The 7,580-nt window shown below is 41.7% G+C and overlaps 1 protein-coding gene across 1 annotated transcript in view; it reads left to right on the top strand.

Moving 5' to 3' along the window:
• Positions 1-2,258, top strand: part of LOC117955721 (transmembrane protein 120A-like) — an 11,929-nt gene extending 9,671 nt beyond the window's left edge. The window contains exon 11 of the mRNA XM_034890393.1: positions 2,247-2,258. The gene's annotated coding sequence lies outside the window, so the exon portion shown is untranslated. The remainder of the gene's footprint in view (positions 1-2,246) is intronic.
• Positions 2,259-7,580: the final 5,322 nt, after the last annotated feature.

Below are 7,580 nucleotides of genomic sequence, written 5' to 3'. Positions count from 1 at the left end.
TTTTTTTTTTTTAAGGGTTATTTTTTGGGGCATTTTCAGCCTTTCTTTTTGACAGGACAGCTGAAGACATGAAAGGGGAGAGAGAGAAGCAATGACATGCAGCAAAGGGCTGCAGGTCAGAGTCGAACCGGGGCCCACTGCGTCAAAGCGTAAACCTCTATATATGGGATCACATCTCTTGTGGGTGGTCAGTCTGCCTTCTGGTGTTGAACTGTAGTGCTTACTGTTCACACGGCATCAAGGTCAATCAATTTCACTAAGTGAATGTTACTTATTAGAGGAAAAGACCCTTCTCAGGCCTCAGTGAGAAGGCTGGACTCAAGACTCAAGGGCCACATCTAGAGTTGACTGGGACACACCCTTTTTTAATAATCTGGCCTTTTAAAAAAAATTACCACTAGTCAACTATAGTACATGAAGTAACAATAAGGTAACATGTCTGTTATGCTTTCCAAACATACTATTGTAAAGTACACTAAAGTCAGTTTATAGGAGGTGTTGGGTAACAACTATCTGCACAGAAAAGGCGGGTAAGGGAAGTCCACAAATCCGTTCTATAACTCTGGGGTATGGGTACCTCGGGTACTGTGCCTGATGGAGAGTCCCAGTGGTCTGCAGTGATTGGAGCAGCTCATGCCCAGCTTGAGGCATGCTGTTGTCTCACTGGGTTGGCAGCAGCACTCTGTTGTGTGGTTGGTGGTGACTGGGATAATGGGACATCTAAGTGGAGTTACGTTTAATGACCTGCTTATTTATATTTTCTGTAACAGTTAAGATTTGATTTGTGAAATGTGTTCCCTACTAGAAATAGTTTCTAACTCAAAAGCACATGCATCTATGAATATAGAACATAATTCTAAGAACATATTCAAATATCTGTTATGTAAGTGTGCCTGCATTTAATTAAGAGTGAGGCTAACGTCTCTCTCGAGGCTACTGTGATCCGAGCCAAGGAAAGCAGAGCCATGACCTTACTGCATGCTGAAACGTTATTGGTCCAGGTAGAGCGAGCTGATGCTGACAGAGAGAGAACGAGACTGTATTACATCAGCCAGTTCAGTCTGCTCAAAGTGATGTTTTTTTTTTTTTTTCTTCAACTGAGGGAGGATACGCAACAAAGGTTCCCAGCTGAAACCAAACTGGTCAGTTAAATGCACCTGACCCAGTTTACTACCAGGGCGTTGCCATGTGTATTGGTTAAATGATAAATTTGGTAAAATAGGATATGATAAAATAGAGACAGGAATGCCTGTTTTAATCTAACTCAGCAAATTAAATACCTGAATAATCAAACCGCCTCATCACATTGATGCACAAATTATAGTACAACTTCAAGATGACCATAAATCAGTCCTGCTCAGTCATTTGCATTGTGACCCAAAGCACCCAAAGACTTTAAAGGATAGAGTATGGCAACATTTATGACATTTTATATAATTATCAGAATATATATGCTATCAAATTCCCTGTTCCTTAAGTTGTCACATGTATATATCACTTATTCACAGATGTGTCATCACAGATGTGCTTACGTTTTTACCTGAAATTTACGTTATGTGAAATGTTATAAGATGTAGAATAAAAGAATTGGTAACAAGACAGCAGTCCGTATAATATATAATGTAGCTCAATGTAAATTCTTTCAGGAAGACCTGACTCTTAATAAATGTGCTCTACCTAAATGGAATCAGCTGGTGGAGGCGGTCACCTTCATGCTTAACCAATCAGAATTGTATACAAATTGCAAGGGCCAATCACAGAGTCAGAGCCATGCTTTAAATCTGTTTCTCCTTTTGCTATTCAGCTGTCGTTTCAGGTAAGGAGTGCAACCCTCCACCCCCTGCTCAGTTTTGAATGTATTACGTCAGTCTGGAAAAAAGGGCGAAGTAATCTAATTAATCTGTCTTTCAAGCACCTGTGGACATATTTATATGTACAATAATAAACACATGAACACCATGATTAGTGTAACTTATAAGAAAAGAATGAAAAGATTTCAATAAAACTGTTTCTGGGGCTTTATCATTTAAACATATCTACAGTAGAACAAAGAAAAAGAAACAGGATGGAAAGAAATTTGCTCATAAGATCAGAGGGAATAATACCTGAAAATGTAAAAAAAGGGAAACTAGCTTCCAATTCCCAATTTATTACAGTAGAACGTCCCCCCCCACCCCAGCAAAAAGTCTTGGATGAGTTAGCGCTGGAGGGCCAGTGAGGCAGGGCTGAACAAACGGAATGAGGAGAAAAGTGAAGAAGGGTGAGGAGGAGGGCTGGGTATTCTCCCAGCCTGCACCTCTTTCATCTCTCTCATTAAAGCAAGGAGCAGTGGGGGCCGTCAAGAATGAGCCCAAGGACACGGGGATCGGGGACTGAGTGTGAGCCTCGCATCAGGAGGTGGAGAATGAAGGAGGGAACAGCCAGAGCAAGCAGCCCGGGCCGCCATGTCAAACCTTCACCTAAAACTTAACCCACCTTCCCTCTGGGAGCCAGATAAAGACCTCTTATCTGTGCTCACCTTCTCTCCCTGCCTGGAAACGTCTCTAGCAGCAGTAGGGAGGACGAGATGGGGGGCGCGTCTCTGGTTGAGTAGGTCCCAAATACACCAGCTTTCTCTCAGAGAGCGTATATGAAAGAGAATGGCAGCTTCCATCTGGGACAGGCTGATTAAAAGAGAGGCGAGGAGAGAAACTAGCTTCTGAAAGAGGCTGATCCAAGCTTACTGTGATACTGACATGTTTGGATAAATGTTGGCAATAGTCTGTATTTTGTTTGTGTGTGTATGGGGGGGGTGCACAAAGATTTGTGGAGGGTAATAAGACATCTGAAATAGTTCAATTTGTTTTTTGCCACAACATGCTGACACAATATTGCAACAAAGACTGGAAACTACAGCTAGCCTGGAACAAAATCCAGCACCTCTAGCTCGCTGTTAGCATGTTATACCTTGTTTGTTTAGTCCGTACAAAAACCAAAGTATAAAAATGATGTGTTAGATGTGGTGTAGCTTTTTGGCAAGTCACTTTGTTGTTAGTCTTGCATTGCCAGGCCTTCCTCCACAGCGCTGCGAAGGAGGGCCAGGCTAGTCCACACAGTGTTCCGGGATGGGAGAGAAACATGCTCGTGTTTATTGGCATTTCTCAAAACCAATAACAATCGTTAAGGATGGCGCTAAGCGCCGGACGGAGCCCCGGTGCCGCTGTAAAATAGCCTCAGGAAGGAAGGAACTTGTTTTGATGGAACGTTAGCGTTCAGATTGGACTGATAGTCCAGCTCGCTGGCTGGATGTACCCTGCAGAGATCTGAGGAGCAGTTAACCATAGTCCTCAGAAATCTACCGGAGTTTAAAATTACAACAAAGAAAGAGGAAGTTAACGGGACATTCGTCCGAAAAGAAGGATATCCGGTCGAATCCGGAGCAATCCCGGAAGTGGAACACCGTGGATATGGTTCCCTAGCTAGCTCATGAACGTCCTGGAGTCACTGCTTCTGGTAAATTAATGGAACAGCTCCTAACACATTTGCCACATCTCATAGAATGGAAGGTTTCTCTGTCTGTCCTCTGATCCAAGGAAGACACAGTCGAGTGGGAGCTCTTGAGATCAACGGGACATATTTACAAGCTGTGCATTAGTTATGTACAAACTGTGCAGTGTATTAGATGTTAAACAGCTGAATAGCATGCTCTCCGTCGCCCGCTACAGTAGCCCACATGCAAGCACAGACAACGAAACAGAGAAACTCAAACATTTCAAGCTTCAGCTGTGTAGATTCTGAATGAGCACTTTTGTTCCTGTAAAATGCCTGGTCCCAAATAGCTAGCTGTTAGCAAGTTATGGGTACACTATAGCATTGCTGGAGGAAAAAACAGTATTACTGCAAGTGTACTGCTCAGGACCCAGGGAAGCACAGAGTCGAGTGTGAACTTGTTTGGATAAGCGGTTCTCGAGAAAGCTACGAGCAGCAAAACTGGAGACTAAGCAACCGACCCGTTCCAAACAGTCATGTTTTCAAAGAGCCCTGCACTAGTTTGACTTAAAAGGTGATAATGTGTAAATCTTGTGTTTACAGTTTGTTTCTGCTGCTCCCAAGTGGTGATAATGTGTGGTCTTGTGCAAGCAGGTGGAAGAATATAATACTTTAGTAGTTTGTTTATTGTCTGCTAACACATAGAAAAAATAGGTGATCGATTGAATAGGTTATCATAGTAACATTATTATACAATTTCTGCTGCCGGCTGCATGCTACAGGTATAGTCCTATAACATGCTTTAAAGTAAAGACACATGTGGTGATGGAGAGTCTGTTATTGGACAAATTAGTGAGCAGTCATTATGCAACACTGAGATACTTTTTGCACAGGACATTACATGTTTTTAACTTTTAAGCATCTTCCAATTGCTTTATACAGTATGTCAGAGGTAACACGCCTCTGGAGCAACTAGGGGATAAGTGTCTTGCTCGGGGATACATTGGTTGATGTATCGCAGTAGGAATCAAACCCAGGTCTCCTGCATTAAAGGCCCGTGTCATATCCACTGTTTCATCACCGCTATCAACTTTTAATTTAGTGACAGTTGTTAGCTAATCATGCTCAGAGTTCAAATAAGTGTATTCTTCACCAAGGAATAGTTTCATATTTCAGCATGAGGCCATGCCGCCTGCCGGTATGAAATGTTGCTGTGTACCTGAGTTCATTTGACATTGTCTTCATCTGCCCAAATGATTCAAACTTATGGAATTCATCCTTAGAGATTTAGAGGAATCCAAGCAGGTCGGTCCTAACTCAACTTTTACGTGTCCTGTTGTATCTCTGTAGAGGAGAGTGAGAGTCAGAATCCAGACCAACAGCAGCCAATCACCAATCAGTGGAGAGGAAGTGAAATAAATGCATATAATTTAAGTAAATGATTCAACCAAATAGGGGTCTCAAAGAAAACAGCTCTGTACTCTTGCAGCTTTGAGTACCAGATCCCCCCCCCATCATTAGTAAATTGAGTCCCATGAGCCACTCCTTCACTCTTGAAATATGAACTCAGTGCCAAATTAAATATGCACATTTAATAAGAGGGGAACATGATTACATCCATTTAAATGGGAGCATGAGGAATGAGGAAATCAGAGCGAGAGAGAGAGAGAGATCTTCATGGCCTGCAGAGTGTGAAAGAAAAAAGAGAATTCATCTTTATTTTAACACGGCTCTTTGGGAGTAACCGTAGCAGGACTCCCCCCCGCCCCCCCCACTCTGTAGAGCTGATCACACACATTCTGGCTTTCTGGGGGTTTGAACTGCGGGTTTCTATAGCAACCAAAAAAAAGCAGACAGTAGTGAGTAGAATTGCTTGCCATTCGACTTCCCATTTTTATCTTCTTCTTGAACCCACTTGAAGAGCATTTTGGAACAGCCTATGTGCTGCCAAGTGTCTTCTTTGGGCCCCTTCAAGTATTTCTTTGTCAGATTTGACTTTTACAGTATCAAATTACAGAGATATTCTGCTTTTATGCATGCATGACAACAAGATTTATTTTTATGTAGTAATAACATCATCAAGTTATAGAAAATATGATTTAGGGTGACATGTAACAACCAATGTCTTGTGTATGTGACACTCATTTCAGTGCACATCAAATGTTTATTTAAGTGACTGAAGAGCCATGCTAGCAGCTCTGTTAGGCTGAACTAATGGAGCTCAGTGTAAATTCTTTCTGTATAACCTAACTTATAATCAATGCACTCCTAAATAGATTTAGCTGTTTTTCTAATAAACCTACTTTTTTGCTGTTTATAACTGTCGCAAATCTGCAACTAGTCTCTCCTGATTGAAATATAGCTCAGCAGCCTAAATTATTTCTGGAAGACCTAATTTAATTAATGCTCTCTTCCTAAATGGAATCATCTGTTGGAGGCGTTCACCTTTCTGCTTAACCAATCAGAGTCATATACAAATTGCAATGGCCAATCACAGAGTCACAACCCTGCTTTAAAAAAATCAGTTTTCCTTTTGCTATTTAGCTGTCATTGCAGGCAAAGAATGCAACCCTCCACCTGAATGGCACATCTTTTAAAACACAGAGCAACAGCTAATCACATTTTGATTTAATATTAATAGGCCTATATTCTGATGCTGCTTAAGGTGTGTCTACATTATTTGTATCATTAATGTTCCTGAACACAGGAGGACAATATATTGTCTATATATATAAGAAATATAACTGCATGGACTGGACAGAGCAGTGAAGGCCCGTTAGCAACACCTTTAACTGTCACTGAAGTGTTGGGAGTTTGGGCATTTCAGTAAGGCAGTTGTGTTAACCGTCAACTGTTCATCCATCCACCCAGTTCTTATTGGACAGCGGCACCGGCCACAGATGTGGACGATTAGAACAGGTTTAGGTCTCTGTATAGGCATGAAGGTGTCAAACGTGACAACTTCACTGTGACCAAACGACTCTGGGAGGCTGCACACAGTCATGACAGGGTCCAGCAGTTGTTAGTTACAGCACGGAACTCCCTATAAAACCACTAATCTGAGCACGTCAATTTGTGTGCAGATTAAAGCGCCCACATAATGGTCATTTTCAAGTTCATAATAGTATTTTGAGATTGTACCAGATTAAGTTTACATGGTTTCATTTTCAAAAAACACCATATTTTTGTTGTACTGCACATTGCTGCAGATCCTGTTTTCACCCTGAGAGTGTGTGTGTGTGTGTGTGTGTGTGTGTGTGTGTGTGTGTGTGTGTGTGTGTGTGTGTGTGTGTGTGTGTGTGTGTGTGTGTGTGTGTGTGTGTGTGTGTGTGTGTGTGTGTGTGTTATGATATGGGCACTTTAAATAAACAAGATGCAACATGTTAATTGAGTTGATTGACAGGCTGTTTTGCCTGCTTCTATAGGCCTAACAAGTACTGACTCCTGCTCTCCAGCTCTTTTTAACAAAAGCAAAGAAGTTTACTTTCCCAAATGTTGAACAATTCCTTTCAGGACCCTTATTGTACCTGCATGACAGTGTATTAGACATTATCCTAAAGGGGTATGAGAGGGTTCTGTGTGTCTTAGGGTTTGCAAACAGGCCATACCCCATTGAAGAACTTACACAGAAATCATCAAAATTGGAGAAACTTTGTATTTTTCCACATGTCCACTTGTTAGATGCACTTTTTACATCCTCTTCAACCAGACCACAAATCATCCCTGGAGCTGTCAAAATCCTATTTCATCTTCCAAATTAAAGTGGACAAATTCATTAACAAATCAATATTCCACCTCACATATAAACAAGTGAAAACACACTATCCATCTAAATACAGTATATCCACATTTACATACATTATCATACACAACTGCGCCCCACAGAGTCCTTGACCCACATATAGGTAATATTCGGCCCTGAGGGGCCAAAGAATGAACAATGAACTGGGTCAATAGGCCCACTCCCACACACACTGTGTGCTCTTGTAAACCAGATGGCCAATTTAGTCTGAGCCAAGAGAAAATGAATCACAACACATTTTGTCCTCCGTCTGATTGAATCCAATCACCCTGCGCCATGCTGAATAAACACCCGGCGGCCTCCTGCAGAG

This window comes from Etheostoma cragini, chromosome 13 (genome assembly GCF_013103735.1).
Source record: "Etheostoma cragini isolate CJK2018 chromosome 13, CSU_Ecrag_1.0, whole genome shotgun sequence".
Lineage (NCBI taxonomy): Eukaryota > Metazoa > Chordata > Actinopteri > Perciformes > Percidae > Etheostoma > Etheostoma cragini.
This window is presented reverse-complemented; position numbering and strand designations above follow the sequence as displayed.